General features: G+C 47.0%; 1 long non-coding RNA gene across 1 annotated transcript in view; it reads left to right on the forward strand.

Moving 5' to 3' along the window:
- The window catches only part of LOC148147478 (uncharacterized), a 116,992-nt gene extending 108,642 nt beyond the window's left edge, over positions 1-8,350 (forward strand). Inside the window, exon 5 of the long non-coding RNA XR_015759697.1 lies at positions 6,095-8,350. This is a non-coding gene — a long non-coding RNA (uncharacterized LOC148147478). The remainder of the gene's footprint in view (positions 1-6,094) is intronic.
- The last annotated feature ends 9,274 nt before the right edge of the window (positions 8,351-17,624 follow it).

The following is a 17,624-nucleotide window of genomic DNA, read 5'->3' on the forward strand; positions in this document are numbered from 1 at the left end:
GTGGGACTAGATTGGATTGGGATATCTGGTTGGCGTGGACAGTTTGGAATGAAGGGTCTGTTTCCATGCTGTACATCTCTATGACTATGACTCTATGACTATGACAGAACCTCAGATGATATCTGGTCTGGCCTACATGTGACTCCAGGCTGATGGCAATCTGGTTGACTCTTAAATGCCATCGGTTGTACCAAACTACTACAGTATTGTGCAGACTGGTCCAGTATGAAAAGGCAGTTTACTGCCTCCTCAAGGGCACATGAGACAGGCATTAAATACTGTGCCTGGGAATGATGTCTGCACATTGCGTTTGAATTGAAAGCAATTGATTTACAAGTGAGTTGACAGAAGACCTCAATGCTAACCAGCAAGGAAAGATTCTTAAGAAGATTCCTTGAAAGTGGAGTCTCAGGTAGATAGGATAGCATGTTTTCCTTCATTGGTCAGAGTATTGAGTACAGGAGTTGGGAGGTCATGTTGCGGCTGTACAGGACATTGGTTAGGCCTCTTTTGGAATATTGTATGCAGTTCTGGTCTCCCTCCTATCGGAAGGATGTTGTGAAACTTAAAAGGGCTCAGAAAAGATTTACAAGGATGTTGCCAGGGTTGGAGGGTTTGAGTGACAGGGAGAGGCTGAACAGGCTGGGGCTGTTTTCTCTGGAGCATCAGAGGCTGAGGGGTGACCTTATAGAGGTTTATAAAATCATGAAGGGCATGATTAGGGTAAACAGACAAGGTTTTTTCCCTGGGGTGGGGGTGCCCAGAACTAGAGGGCACAGGTTTAAGGTGAGAGGGGAAAGATTTAAAAGGGACCAAAGGGGCAGTGTTTTCACACAGAGGGTGGTGGGTGTATGGAATGAGCCGCCAGAGGAAGTGGTGGAGGCTGGTACAATTGCAACATTTAAAAGGCATCTGTATGGGTATATGAATAGGAAGGACTTAGAGGGATATGGGCCAAGTGCTGGCAAATGGGACCAGATTAATGTAGGATATCTGGTCAGCATGGAAGAGTTAGACTTAAGGGTCTGTTTCTATGCTAAATTACTTGTGCATGTAAATAGAAACTGCGGTGTATATATCAATATTACAGAGAGCTGCTGCTCCCCATCTATTTCCCCCATCTCTCCATCCACAATCCATCGACCCCTATCCCACTACAATCCCTATTCTTTAGCAGGAAATCTGTCCAATACTACTCCAGCTCCCTTGCCACCACTGAGACACCCTCTCTATCACTAAAATCCCCTCCTCTCTCTTTCCTGAGGGCTATGGCAGAGACTGTACCTCCAATTCCACTCTGGCTGTGAGTTGCCCATTACTGTCCTAGATGCCATCCTGACACTGGGCACCCCAGGGGACTCTTGCTGTTCATTGTTTCTTCATTGTCCAGTAACCTGAGCACAAAACTGAACCCAAAACAGAAATTGCTGGAGAAACTCAGCAGGTCTGGTAGCATCCATGGAGAGAGGAGAACAGCATCTATGTTTCAGTCCAATGACCCTACTTTGAACTGACAGTAGCTAGGTAAAGACAGTACGTATACTGCAGATGGCAGTGGGGGTGGGGGAAGGAGTGACTGAGCTGGGGCTCAGAGAGACAGAGGGATGGAGAATGGGAAATTGGTGGTCGGCCTTATCCCCAGAAATGGATACAGAGACGTCGAGGAAGGGAAAGGACGAGTCGGAGACCAGATGAAGGTGAGAGCAGGATGGAAATTGGAAGTGAAATTGATAAACTTTTCCAGTCCCGGAAGAGGGAAGCAGCACCAATGATGTCATTGAAGTACTGGAGAAAGAGTTGTGGGGAGGGTGCTGAGTCTGATCGGAGCAAGGAATGTTACATGTACTCTACAAAACCCGAAGATTGGTTTAACAGACACACACAGAGATCAGCGGGAGGAGGATGCAGTCTGAGTGAGACGCAGTGTTAACCGTGCCAGAATATGTATTTGATGGCGACTGATTACAGACTGATCACTGCCTCTGAATGAGCTTCACCTGGACACCTGGATCCTGAGGAGTTTTGCGCTGTGTTTGATCCTGAGCATTCCAGATATGTCTCCGTGACATTCAGGACTTGATGTGGGTAAAGTGGAAATATGAAACTTGAAGACATTTAGGTAATTTCAAATGCCAAATGTGCAAATTTAATTTCATCAAAGGAAACCCAGGTGCCTGCCAAGTGTGGTCTAGCTGTTATATTGCAGTGGGAATGGTGTATAAACAGATCATTCAAGGCGTCTAATTAGCTGCATGTTGATCAGGAACTCTGAATAATAATGGGAGAGGCTGACCAGGAATCTCTTTTGCTTTTACCATCTCAAATTTTAAAATTTAATGTTGATCTCACTCTCTGCAGTAGTATCATTGTATTCCTCGTATCATTGTATTCCACGGTCTGTTCTATTATCCTAATCCAGTTTGTATGCTATGATCTGCCTGTACTGCCCACAAAACAAAACTTTTCACTGTACTCTAGGTACATGTAACAACAATAAATCAAATCAAACCTGTTATAAGTTGATACTAAAGCCTTGAGATTACCCGCTGACTCTAACCACTCGATCATAAATTCCGACTGTACATGCTCACTGTGGAGTTTTGTAGAATGCATGTACACAATATAAAAAGTGAAAAGAAAACTTTATTTAACAGTTTTGTTTCTTCTTTTTCATTTGTACATTTCCATCACTTTATTTCAGAGATTGCTTGGCTATTCCACCTGCTCCTTGGTATTGGGAAATACAGCTCCAATCTTTTTGGTTGCTTTGGGAATGTCCCTCCCTCAGTCTTCCAAACTCCAGTGAATACAGTCCTAACCGATCCAATCTCTCCTCACACCAATCCTGTCATCTCAGGAATCAGTTAAATATAAACCTTTGCTGAACTCCCTCCATCACCAGGACGTTATTCCTCAGATAAGGAGACTAAACCTGCACACAATATTCTAGCTGTGACCTCACCAAGACCCCTGTACACATGCAGCAAGACATCCCTGCTTCTGCACTCAAGTCCTCTTACTATAAAGGCCAACGTATCATTTACCTTCTTCACCACCTGCTACACCTGCAATGCTTATTCTCAGCGATTGGTGTCCAGGGACACTCAGGTCTCATTACATCTTACCCTTTCCCAATCTATCGCTATTGAGAAAATAATCTGCCTTCCCCTCCTTTCCAACCAGTGCATAATTCTCACATTTATCTACACCTCCATCCATTATGACGAAGGCCTCTACGCCCTCCGTTTCTTCCTCTCCCGGTGTCCCCACCAGTACCCTTCCACTGACACTCTCATTCGTTTGGCTGAACTTGTCCTCATCCTCAATAATTCCTCCTTTGAATCCTCCCACTTCCTCCAGACCAAAGGGGGTAGCCATGGGCACCCGCATGGGCCCCAGCTATGCCTGTCCCTTGGACGGGTACATGGAACAGTCCATCTTCTGAAGTTACACCGGCACCATTCCCCACCTTTTCCTCCGCTACATCGATGACTGTATCGGTGCCACCTCGTGCTCTAACGAGAAGGTTGAACAGTTCATCAACTTCACCAATACATTCCTCCCCGACCTTAAGTTCACCTGGACCATCTCAGACACCTTTCTGGACCTCTCAGATCATTGTTTGAGCTTGTACCAGGCACCTGACTTAAATCCAGAGGTAGCTGAGATTCTCTGGTGGATTTCCCACCTTGGTGTCAGGATGCTGTGAGCTCATGTCCCAATCTAGTGTCTTCAGTGTGCAATCCAGAAACAGACTCAGATTTTCATGGAACCAGGTTGAATTGGGAACAATGACAGGTAGGACCTGACTCTAGGATGTCTTCACCCTTCCCATGTCTGGCAATATGAGTCAGTGTGGGATAAGATATTATCCCCGAAACATTGATTGGTGGATTGGCCATGCTAAACTACCCATAAGTGTCCAGGGATGTGCAAGCTGGATGGATTAGCCGTGGGAAATACAGGATTACATGGATAGGGTGGCTCAGGGTGGGATGCTCTTCAGAGGGTTGGTGTCGACTTGATGGGTTGAGTGGCCTGCTTTCACTCTGTAGGGATTCTGTGAATATGTGAAAGGTAGCACCTGCAGCAAACAGGAACACTTTCATAAGCACACTGGGAATATCAGCTGAGATTGTGTCCTCCTGTTTTCAAAGTGGGTTTTTGAGCATAAACTGCTGAATCATTGGTGAGACTGTTCCACCCTGAACCACAGCCGAAAGCTTAAATTGTAATTGTCTGGTATTTTAAGAGAGAGACATTAAGTGCAGATACAATAATATAGTCCAGGCATATTACATGTTTGCGCGATGAAACCACACGCGGAATTCGTAAACTTTAGGTTGGCAAAGCTGTGAGACATTTCCATAGAGGACTGTTCTTTTCTGAGGTCAGGTATTGGTCAGAATGGGGCAGAATGGTGAGAAAGGTATTCCCTGTGAGCAAAAGAGTCTCAAACATCAACATTGGACAGAGCAAAGGAAGAGAAACATAGCAATCCTTCACACTGATGCTAGTTACTGAAGACAGAAAGAAATAAAGGGACCAACATGTTAAGGGATCTAATGAGGTCCATGGTGAATTCACAAAGTTTGGGATTATTTCCATAGCTGTGGATGACGGGAAAGAAAGAAGGGGTGGCACGATGGCACAGTGGTTAGCACTGCTGCCTCACAATGCCAGGGACCGGGGTTCAATTCCAGCCTCGGGTGACTGTCTGTGTGAAGTTTGCACATTCTCCCCGTGTCTGCGTGGGTTTCCTCCGGGTACTCTGCTTTCCTCCCACAATCCAAAGATGTGCAGGTCAGGTGAATTGGCCACGCTAAATTGCCCGTAGTGTTAGGTGCATTAGTTAGGGGGAGTGGGTCTGGGTGGGTTACTCTTCTTCAGAGGGTCGGTGTGGACTAGATTCCACACTAGGGAATCTCATCTTCAAAAAAAAAGAATTGGAACAGGATGATCCCAAATTCAATTAGATTATGGCTGCTCTGCACTTTAACTGTGTTTTCTTTCAGATAGTCTCAGTTCGAGGATGTGGGATTGCTGACAGGTCCAGCATTTATTGCTCATTCCTGATTGAGAATGATATAACACAGATAGAGGCCATTCGTTCCTTCATGTCTGTACTGTCTCTTCGCCATCCATATGTCCAATGAGAAGAGAAGTTGGGAAGTCATGTTACAGCTGTACAGGACATTGGTTTGGCCACTTTTGGAATACTGCATCCAATTTTGGTCTCCTTCCTATTGGATATTGTGAAACTTGAAAGGGTTCAGAAAAGATTTACAAGGATGTTGCCAGGATTGGAGGGTTTGAGTTATAGGGAGAGGCTGAATAGACTGGGGCTGTTTTCCCTGGAGCGCTGGAGTCTGAGGGTTGATATTACAGAGGTTTATAAAATCATGAGGGGCATGAATAGGGTAAACAGACAAGGTCTTTTCCCTGGGGTGGGGGAGTCCAGAACTAAAGGGCATAGGTTTAGGGTGAGAGGGGAAAGATTTAAAAGGGACCTAAGGGGCAACGTTTTCACGCAGAGGGTGGTACGTGTATGGAATGAGCTGCCAGAGGAAGTGGTGGAGGCTGGTACAGTTACAACATTTAAAAGGCATCTGGATGGGTATATGAATAGGAAGGGTTTGGAGGGATATGGGTGAAATGCTGGCAAGTTGACATTGAATCTACTTTTACTGCCCTGTTAGACAGCATGTTCCAGATCACGACACTTCATTACGCAAAATAAAAAAAAAACCCTCAATTGGTGCAACTGCAAATTATCCCTGCCCTGGAGTTGCTGACTCTCTTGTTACTGGGGGAAAAAAAAATCCTACATCCTAAACATCAAAACCCTTCGTTATTTTGGAGCTGATTAAGTTCGGCTGAACACTTTCTGTGTTGAGAGCACTTTCAGCCGTCAGTGAGAGATGGTGGTGACAGCTCCATTATTACTGGATGAGCAATCGACAGATTAATATTCTGTGGGGAAAGTAAACCAAAGAACTGTGGATGCTGGAAATCAGATATTTCTGGAAAAATGTAGAACACTTCTGAAGAAGGGTTATTGGACCTTAAACATTAACTCTGTTTCTCTCCACAGGTGCTGCCAGACCTGCTGAGCTTCTGTCTTTGAAGCAAGCGGTACTATTTGTCAAAATTCCATTGGTTCCATTTTCCTGAGGCTACCCAAGGATCTGACCTCACTTACTGCATGCTTTTAAATGAAAGGAAACTTCTTGAGAGTCTGATTTGCAAGTGGAGAGTACCGCAAACGTAAATGAGCAACATTTTTAATCTAATCAGGGGTGATATAATATTTTTGGAGATATTTTCTTCCAGCCTTTGCCAACTGTAAAGATAAGAGGGCACTGCTTCAAACAGAAACAATTCTTATCAGTCTTTCTCCTGCACTTGCTTTGTTTTGGTTCATTTTTGAAGCCATCCCCTCAGAGTTTTGAATCTCTCAGATGAGCGATTATGTTTCTCCTGACAAATGACTTCCGGGCGCTGTTTACTCTGTCGGTTTTGGACCACCTTTTTGACTGGAGATTGAGGTTCCCCAAGCGCTCTGCTCAAATAATACAATTAACTGGAATTACATCCCCTCTGTGACTGACGAACATAAAGCATGTCAGATCTTCCACTTTTTAATGTTGCAGATTCACTTTGAAGAGAAATGTCTGTGTTGCATTTTTATAGAATAGTAAAACACAAAATCAGGCCGTTCTGTCTATCAGGTCTGTGCTGTCTCACAATCACTCCTCGGCTCTCTCCCCTCATCCCTGCAACTACGTTATGTCAACCGTAACAACACCAAGAAATGGGAGGAACAGGAGGAGAGTGTGGAATCAACGCGGAGTTGTTGGCAGAAATAATTCATCTCAGCCCCCACTGTCCCACCTCCATCTAAAGAGTACCCCGCCCAGCTCCAAATGACCAACTAAACAAGTGATTAACAAGCACTGTACAAGAAATGTTCAATTAATCCAACACCGCAGTTTAATCCGAATGACCGTGCAAATTAGTTCTATTTTAGGACACGTACTGCTGCCTTGTGAAAGCGTGGGATCTGATTCCATTCGACTTTCAGCTCGGCCATTCCCCAAACTTAACAACCTTCAGTCTGTGCAAAGTTTCCCTCTAACCATTTTGTTGCTTATTTTAAATACATGACCTCACACTTGATAGAGGAAATGGTTTTTTTTTACTCTCCTTGCCTTAACAAAACCCAGCACGGTTTTGAGTTCCATGATTACATTTTCACTCTAAGGGAAATAATCCTAATTTCCCCAATCTCTCTGCATATCAAGGACAGTTCAACACTCCCCCAAATTGAGGGAAGAGTTGCGAAGAGGGATGGCTTAAATCAAAATGGAATCAAACATAAATACCCAGCTGTTTTTTTTAATAACAGCCCCAAATTACCCATTAAACAATGAGTCAGCTCACATTATTTCTAATCAATCTTTTTAGACACACTATTATACACCTTTGGGGCACATGAGACTTTTAACCCGAATCATACCCAGCTCCTGTGCTGCAGTGGTAATGAAATGCAGTGGCCCTAAATCCCTAGGCCTGGGTTAAAGTCTCACGTGCCCCAAAGGTGTATAATTCAAGATCGGAGACGGTTACAGAGAGTGGTGAACTCGGCCCGGACAATCACAAAGGCCAAACCTCCCATCTATAGAATCCATCTACCAGGCTCGCTGTCAAGGAAAGGCCGCCAGCATTCTCAAAGATCCATCCCAGGCAATGTTTTTCTACAACCTCTACCATCGGGGAGAAGGTACAGAAGCCTGAACACACGCACCAGCCGGTTTCAAAACAGTTTCTACCCTACTGTTGTTAGAATACTGAATGGACTCACAAACTCTTAACATTCTCCTGTACCTTTGTTTTTGCTGCTGTTACCTATTATTTACTATCTATGCTAAATAACTCTGTGATCTGCCTGTATTGCTCACAAGACAAAGCTTTTCACTGTGCCTCGGTACACGTGACAATAAATTCAATTCAATTCAATTCTCTTGATATTTCTAATCAAATTGTTCAAATGTTTACACATCCCTGGAGTGGATGGGACTTGAACCCACATGTCCTGGCTCAGAGGTAGGGACATTTCCATTTGATCCTTAAAAAGCATTGCACTAGGGTAGAACTGCTGCCTCACAGCGCCAGGGACCCGGTTCGATTCCACCCTGTCTGTGTGGAGTTTGCACATTCTCCCCGTGTCTGCGTGGGTTCCCTCCAGATGCTCTGGTTTCCTCCCACAAGATGTGCAGTTTAAGAGGATTGGCCGTGCTAAATTGTCCAGGGATGTGTAGTCTAGGTGGATTAGCCATGGGGAGTGTGGCATTATAGGTATAAGGTAAGAGTCTGGTTTGGATGCTCTTCGGAGGGTTAGTGCAGGCTCGATGGGCTGAATGGCCTCTTTCCACATTAAACGGATTCTTCTCAAAAACTGCAGTAATGAATCAGACTTTGTTTTATCAGCTTTTGTAGGGAGGCACAAGGAGTGTCCCTTTGAGTGTAGTGGCATGAACCCAACCTCAGGAAATGAGGTCATTGCTTGGTTTTGGGGATCTGTACTGGATAAATAACTCCGAGGGGCAGATGAGTTTTAACAACCGAGCAAGACCTTTTTTCAAGCTGAATTCCTGAAATGCTCATTGGTGGATTACCTGTTCAGTAACATAACCAGTACAGCACTGTGGCCATGTGTCAGCCCAGAGACTGAGAGCTGAAACAAACACAAAGCATTGGAGAAGTTCAACAGGTTTGTGGAGAGAGAGAAACAGAGTCAATATGTTGAGTCTGAGTTGTGAACATAGCATCTGTTTCTCTCTCCACAGACACTGCCTTATTCAGCATTCTCTGTGTTTTTCAGATTTCCAGCACTTCATTCCAGTGAGAGTTAAAGTCTGCTTTCATCATAAAGAGCATCGTGTTGAGTCCCCATTTCAATTCATAGTTTCACTTTGGAGCCGGTATAATTCAACAATTTTCAGGAGCTGGAGGGCGGTCTGATATTTATTTCTGTGCTTTCCAAGGGCACCTAATACAGCACTGACTACCTGCCAAGACAGACAAGTGCTTCGATTTACAACACACAATGGCACAGCACTCGAGCAAATGCCACATAACTCAACGTGGAACACTCTCTCCTCTTAGCCAGATGGTTCATTTCCCACTCCAGTCATATCAAATTCTCCAGTGGAGAAAGAGGCTGTGCCTGCACTGACTCCTTATGAGAGCTGTTCAATTAATCCAACGCCACAGTTTAATCCGAATGACCTTGCAAATTAGTTCTATTTAAGGACATGTACAATTGCCCTGTGAAAGTGTGGGATCTGATTCCACTACACTTTTGGCTTGGCCATACGGTAATCTTAACAACTTTCCGTTCACACGGTTTCCCTCTAACCATTTTGATCCTTATTTTAAATACATGTCCTTGACTTAAGAGAGGAAGTTTCATTTTTCCCATTTGCTTTTACAAAAGTCCACACGGTTTTAGATTGCCCCTATTAAGGACGGTATGGTGGCTCAGTGATTAGCACCATTGCCTCACAGCGCCAAGGACCTGGGTTTGATTCCGGCCTCGGCCGACTGTCTGTGTGGACATTCCCCCCGTGTCTGCATGGGATTTCCTCTGGTTTGCTGCCATCGTCCAAACATGTGCAGGTTAGGGTGGATTAGCCATGGGAAATACAGAGTAGGGAAGTGGGTCTGGGTGGAATTCTCTTTGGAGGGTTGGTGCAGACTCGATGGGCTGAATGGCGATGGAGATTCGATGATTACATCTTCACTCCAAGGAAAACCAATTCCAAACTCTTCACGCAACTGTAATCCTTCATCCCAGTAAAACTCCTCATGTCGACTTCAGTGTCTTAATGTTCTTCCTAAAATGTGGTGTTTCGAATGGACCAGTACTCCATCTGGAGGTTTAATAATGGTTTGAGTAACTTCTTTCAGTGCATGCAGTCCCAGGTAACACTCCCAGCACAATACTAAAGAGTGCTGTGCTGCTGTAGAGTCATAGAGTCATAGAGATGTACAGCATGGAAACAGACCCTTCGGTCCAACCCATCCATGCTGACCAGATATCCCAACCCAATCTAGTCCCACCTGCCAGCACCCGGCCCTTATCCCTCCAAACCCTTCCTATTCATATACCCATCCAAATGCCTCTTAAATGTTGCAATTGTACCAGCCTCCGCCACTTCCTCTGACAGCTCATTCCATACACGTACCACCATCTGCATGAAAAAGTTGCCCCTTAGGTCTCTTTTATATCTTTCCCCTCTCACTCTAAACCTCTGCCCTCTAGTTCTGGATTCCCTGACCCCAGGGAAAAGACTTTGCCTATTTACCCTTTCCATGCCCCTCATAATTTTGTAAACCTCTATAAGGTCACCCCTCAGCCTCCGACGCTCCAGGGAAAACAGCCCCAGCCTGTTCAGTCTCTCCCTGTAGCTCAAATCCTCCAACTCTGGCAACATCCTTGTAAATCTTTTCTGAGCCCTTTCAAGTTTCACAACATCTTTCTGATAGGAAGGAGACCAGAATTGCACGTATTATTCCAACAATGGCCTAACCAATGTCCTTTACAGCCGCAACATGACCTCCCAACTCCTGTACTCAATACCTGACCAATAAAGGAAAGCATACCAAACGCCGCCTTCACTATCCTATCTACCTGTGACTCCACTTTCAAGGAGCTATGAACCTGCACTCCAAGGTCTCTTTGTTCAGCAACACTCTCTAGTACCTTACCATTAAGTGTATAAGTCCTGCTGAGATTTGCTTTCCCAAAATGCAGCACCTCGCATTTATCTGAATTAAACTCTATCTGCCACCTCTCAGCCCATTGGCCCATCTGGTTCAGATCCTGTTGTAATCTAAGGTAACCCTCTTCACTGTCCACTACACCTCCAATTTTGGTGTCATCTGCAAACTTACTAACTGTACCTCTTATGCTCACATCCAAATAATTTATGTAAATGACAAAAAGTAGAGGACCCAGCACCGATCCTTGTGGCACTCCATTGGTCACAGGCCTCCAGTCTGAAAAACAACCCTCCACCACCACCCTCTGTCTTCTATCTTTGAGCCAGTTCTGTATCCAAATAGCTAGTTCTCCCTGTATTCCGTGAGATCTAACCTTGCTAATCAGTCTCCCATGGGGAACCTTGTCAAACGCCTTACTGAAGTCCAAGACGTGTCATCTTTCAGAAGCAACCTTCAGCAAAAACTCTTTTTTTTCCCCAGTTCAGTACAAAAGATATTTGAAGCTGTTTTTGAATTCCACACTGACCACATAACCACCTGACCTTTGGGCTGGTCATAGGACATATCACTTAACTCCTGAGCAAAGCCTCACACATTTTCCTACTGTGTTTGGAGATCCAGCTGTAGTATTTACAATTCTAGCACTGAATGCGGGTGTCACTGTCAGAGCCATAGCTAGTTCCCACTTGAGAAGGTGGGGGTGAACTGCCTTCTTGAACGACAGTCCATGTATTGTAGATTGACCCACAATTCCCTTAGGGAGGGAATTCCGGAATATTGACCCATTGACCCTGAAGGAACCGCGATATATTTCCAAGTCAGGATGGTGAGTAAGTTGGAGGTTAATGCACCCAATGCATCCAACCTATACGGAACACTCTGGGCAATTTAGCATGGCCAATTCACCTAACATGCACATCTTTGGATTGTGAGAGGAAATCGGAGCACCCGGAGGGAACCCACACAGACATGGCAGAATGTGCAAACTCCACACACAGTTGCCCGAGATAGGAACTGAACCTGGTGTGAGGCAGCAGTGCTAACCACTGAGCCACTGTGCCACCCAACGGTTGGGCCTAGGACATTACCCTGACAAACCCCTGCCAAGATGTCCTGGAGCTGAGATGACTGACCTCCAACACCTACAACCATCTTCCTATGAGTCAGGCATGACTCCAACCAGCAAATGGCTTGCCCCCAATATCTATTGATTCCAGTTTTGTGAGGACTCCTTGATGTTGCACTCAGTCAAATGCGGCTTTGAATAAAACGGATGTCACTCTCATCTCCCCTCTGGAAGTCAGCTCGTTTGTCCATGTTTGAACCAAAGCTGTAATGAGGTCAAGAGCTGAGTGGCCCCAGTGGACCTCAAACTGGGCGTCACTGAGCAGGTTATTGCTGAGCAGGTGCTGCTTGATAGCACTGTTGATGACCCCTTCCATCACTTTACTGATGTTCGACAGTAGACTGATGGGGTGGTAATTGACTGGATTGCATTTGTCTTGTTTTTTATGTATAGGACATACCTGGGTAATTTTCCATACTATCAGGTTGATGTCAGTGTTGCAGTTGAACTGCAGCTGCTTGGCTTGGGATATGGTACGTTGTCACAAACCTTCAGTACTACTGCAGGAATGTTACCAGGGCCCACAGCCTTTGCATTACCCAATACCTCCAGTAATTTCTGGAGATCACATGGAATAAATTGAATTGGCAGAAGACTGATCTCAGTGACGCTGGGAACTACTGGAGGAGTCTGCAATGGATCATCCACTTAGCACTTCTGGCTGAAGATCGCTGTGAAAGCCTCAGCCTTTTCGTTTGCACTGGTGTATTGGACTCCTCCATCATTGAGGACAGGGGTGTTTGTGGAGGCTCATTTGAAAAACAAGTCACATCTTTGTAGGGTTGTAGAATGATCTCAGGATGAAGGAAGTCCATCAAGCCCATGTAAACCCATCCTGCTAGACAATTAGCCATGTTCTTTATCCCCTAACAATATCTTAACTTTCTCCCAAACGTAAGAACATGAGAGAAAGACTCAGGAGTAAGGCCCTTACGCCTCTTCTGTCATTTAGTAAAATCATGGCTGATATTTTAATCTCTTTTTCACTTGTCCATTGACTCCCCATAGTTCTTGATTCTGTGGGTGTCACAGTGGCTCAGTGGTTAGCACTGCTGCCTCACAGCACCAGGGACCCGGGTTCAATTCCAGCCTCGGGCGACTGTCGGTATGGAGTTTGCACATTCTCCCTGTGTCTGTGTGGGTTTCCTCCGGGTGATCAGGTATCTTCTCTGGTGAATTGACAGTGCTATAGTGTCTGGGGTGTGCAGGTAGGATGTATTAGCCATGGGCAATGAGGGGTTACAGCAATAGGCTGGGGGGGAGGGTGTGTCTGGATGGGATGCTGTTCGGAGGGTTGGTGTGAACTCAGTGGGCTGAATGGCCTGCTCTGCAGTCATTCTCTGATTCTGTGGGACATCGTAAACCCATCTATTGCAGCCTTAAATATCAGAAAACAATGAAGTAAGCACAATGTCCTGAGGTCAAAAATTCCGAATAGTCAAAAACTCTTTGAGTGAGAGAACATCTCCTGATCTCACATCTGAATGCTCAACCCCTTGTCCAAAGACTGTTCCTCTGTGCCTAGTTTCCTCGGCTCAGGACAATCAACTTCCCACCTTCTTCAGTGAGGTCCCCATTCATTCTTCTGAACATTTTACAGACCCAGTGTCTCTTATCATGGAATAACTCCAGTGAACCTTTGCAATGCTGCTTCCAATGCGAGTGAATACTGAGACGCCTGAGCTGTCCCTGGCTTGTGCCGTATTTCTGGATCATTGTGATATGGCTACAGTGTGCCTGACCTGTGCTGTAAGCCAACAGAATCCACCTCCCCCACTGCCCAGTCTATTGCAGCACGCTCTCTGGAACCAGCTGTTTCCTTCTCTCTCTGAGTGCAGCCAAACCCGGATGTCATCATCACCTGGAAATCTGTTTCCCACTTGCTGTTCTCTGCTGTGCCATGTCTTGCTGTTAGAATTCTCCACCGGAGACCAATACCAATAGCGCTGCCAACAGATTGGGTCCAAATTCAATGTCCCACCTTAGTTGTGTTAGCTTCGCACGGAGAAATGAGAGCAAGTTGAAAACATTGAACTACTGATCCACTTGCTTTCTCACCCCAGAGAGGCTGGAGTCCCATAGCCCCAGCCCGATGAGGGTGCACTGCATTGTCAGAGGCAGCATCTTTATCTGCCAGACCTTGAACCGAGGGCTGCAACTGTTGTCTTTGGTGGGAGCCCTGAGACTACAATTCAAAGAAAAGTAGCAGCAGGGTTCAAAACTGTTGGTGGGTCAGTTCTCTCTGGGAAGGTGTCCTTGTTTATCCTTAACCAATATCACTGAAACAGATTAACTGGTCATTCATTCGACTTGCCTTTTATGGGATCTTGCTGTGCCACTAGGATTTCCTATTAAACAACAGTAACTACATGTCATAAGTAAATTATTTGGTTCAGGACAATTTCGCCTTCTCTCAATTACAACTCCATATAACTCCATTGGGACTGATTGCCCCTGTGCAAATGACCCAGCATCTCACTGAAAGGCTCTGCTGTCTGGCACAGTTGGCCATTTGAGGGATGGGGGGCTATTTTAAAAAAAAATCAAAAGACTTATATTTATATAGCAATTGAGATTGCCGACTCGCTGGCTGAGCTGGTAAGTTTGTATGCAGATGTTACATCTCTATGACTCTATGTTTTGTCACTGTACTCGGTAACATCACCAATATGATTCTGGTGAAGTCTTGGAGTCGTACTGATGATGTTACCTAGTTTGGTGACGAAATGTCTGCAAACAAACTGACCAGCTCAGCAAGCAAGTCAACAACTTCACCCCCAACCTGCTTCGAAACAGCATCTCTCACGTTTCCCTGAAATACTTTACAGTCAACATTACGATACAGGAAATGCAGCAGTCAATTTACACACGGCAAACCCCTGAGACATCAAAGTGATAGTGATCAGTTATTTTTATAACTATGTTATGAAAATGAAAATAACAATAAATAATAATTAAAATAAAACAGCCATAGGACACCTGAGAAACTCAAATTAGGGCAAAATACTGGAAATCTGACACAAAAACAGAAATTACTGGAGAAACTCAGCAGGTCTGATAGTAACTGTGGAGAGAGACACTGTTAATCCAAAAAGTGACTGTGGGGTCTTTGACATCCAGAAGGGCCTTCATTTGGTGTGTCATCTGAAAGCCAGCCCCAGTGACAGTACTGCACCCCCCCTCGGTACTGCGATGGGAGAGTTAGCTTAGATTTCTGGAGTTCAGGTCTCTGCAGTGTGAGGATGTCAAAACTGAACCTGTCCTCACCTGTGCTTTCACCATGACCAGGGCACTGACCATGACCCGGGGACCGACCTTGACTGGGGACTGGCCATGACCTGGGGACTGACTCGACCCAGAGACTGACCACAACCCTTGGACTGACTCGACCTGGAGACTGACCTCGACCTGGGAACTGACCATGACCCAAGGACTGACCTCGACCTGGAGACTGGCCTCGACCCGGGGACTGATCACGCCCAGGGGACTGACCACAACCCAGAGACTGACTTCGACTGGGGACTGATCATGACCTGGAGACTGACCATGACCGGGGACTGACCATGACCCAGAGACTGACCTCAACTTTTGGACTGACTCGAGCTGGAGACTGCCTCGACCTAGTGACTGACCTCGACCTGGGGACTGACCACGACCCGGGGACTGACCACAACCTGGGGACTGACCACGATCCGGGGACTGACCATGACCCGTGGACTGACCTTGATCCAGGGACTGGCCTCCACCCGGGGACGGACCTCAACCTGGGGTATGACAACGGCCCAGAGACTGACCATGACCCGGGGACTGACCATGACCCGGGGACTGACCACGACCCAGGGACTGACCATGACCCGGGGACTGACCATGACCCGGGGACTGACCACGATCCGGGGACTGACCACGACCCGGGGACTGACTTGACCTGGGGACTGACCATGACCCGGGGACTGACCATGACCTGGGTACTGACCATGACCCGGGGACTGACCACAACCCAGGGACTGACCACGACCTGGGGACTGACCATGACCCAGGGACTGACCACGACCTGGGTACTGACCATGACCCGGGGACTGACCACAACCCAGGGACTGACCATGACCCAAGGACTGACCATGACCCAGGGACTGACCATGACCCACGGACTGACCATGACCCGGGGACTGACCTCAACCCGGGGACTGACCACGACCTGCGGACTGACCATGACCTGGGTACTGACCATGAACCGGGGACTGACCACAACCCTGGGAAAGACCACGACCTGAGGACTGACCATGACCCAGGGACTGACCTTGATCCAGGGACTAACCTTGATCAGGGGACTGACCTCCACCAGGGGACTGACCTCAACCTGGGGAATGACCATGACCCAGGGACTGACCACAACTAAGGGACTGACCTTGACTGGGGACTGACCATGACCCAGGGACTGACCATGACCCACGGACTGACCATGACCCGGGGACTGACCTCAACCTGGGGACTGACCACGACCTGCGGACTGACCATGACCTGGGTACTGACCATGAACCGGGGACTGACCACAACCCTGGGACTGACCACGACCTGAGGACTGACCATGACCCGGGGACTGACCTTGATCCAGGGACTAACCTCGATCAGGGGACTGACCTCCACCAGGGGACTGACCTCAACCTGGGGAATGACCATGACCCAGGGACTGACCACAACTAAGAGACTGACCTAGACTGGGGACTGACCATGACCCAGGGACTGACCACAACCCAGAGATTGACCTTGACTGGGGACTGACCATGACCCGGGGACTGACCTTGATCCAGGGACTAACCTCAATCAGGGGACTGACCTCCACCAGGGGACTGACCTCAACCAGAGACTTACCATGACCCGTGGAAAGACCACGACGTGGGGACTGACCATGACCTGAGGTCTGACCACGATCAGGGGGCTGACCTCGACCCGGGGACTGACTCGACCTGGAGACTGACCATGACCCAGGGACTGACATTGACCTGGAGACTGACCTTGACCTGGGGACTGACCTTGACTGGAGACTGACCATGACCCGGGGACTGACTCGAGCTGGAGACTGACCTCGACACGGGGACTGACCACGACCTGGGAACTGACCTTGACCCGGGGATTGACCACGACCTGGGGACTGACCTTGACCCAGGGACTGACCATGACCTCAGGACTGACCACAACCTGGGGACTGACCATGATCAAGGGGCTGACTATGACCAGGGTACTGACCTTGACCTGGGGACTGACTTCGACCTGGGGACTGACCATGACCCATGGACTGACCTCGATCAGGGGACTGACCTCCACCCGGGGACTGACCTCAGCCAGGAGACTGACCTTGACCAGGGGACAGACCATGATCAGAGACTGACTTTGACCAGAGGACTGACCACGATCAGGGGACTGACCACAACCTGGGGACTGGCAGAAGAGGAGACTGCTTTGTGACGAGATGCAGGAGTTTAAAAGATTGACACGTTACTGACATTTGCAATCTCGCCTGCCATTCTGATTGTACATGGAGATTTGCAACTTACTAACTGGGACTCTTCTGAAATCCTTTAGTGGAACATAACCTCTCCTCTAAAGAAATTAACGAAGTATAATCAACATCTGGGATGCAGAAATTAAGAAGGCAAAAAGTCAGTGTGTTAAAATTACAGAGGAAATTTCCTGTTCTGTCCTCAGAAAGGTT

This window comes from Chiloscyllium plagiosum, unplaced genomic scaffold, assembly GCF_037043375.1.
Source record: "Chiloscyllium plagiosum isolate Xiang-an unplaced genomic scaffold, Cpla_swu_hap1 HiC_scaffold_16, whole genome shotgun sequence".
Taxonomy (NCBI): Eukaryota; Metazoa; Chordata; class Chondrichthyes; order Orectolobiformes; family Hemiscylliidae; genus Chiloscyllium; species Chiloscyllium plagiosum.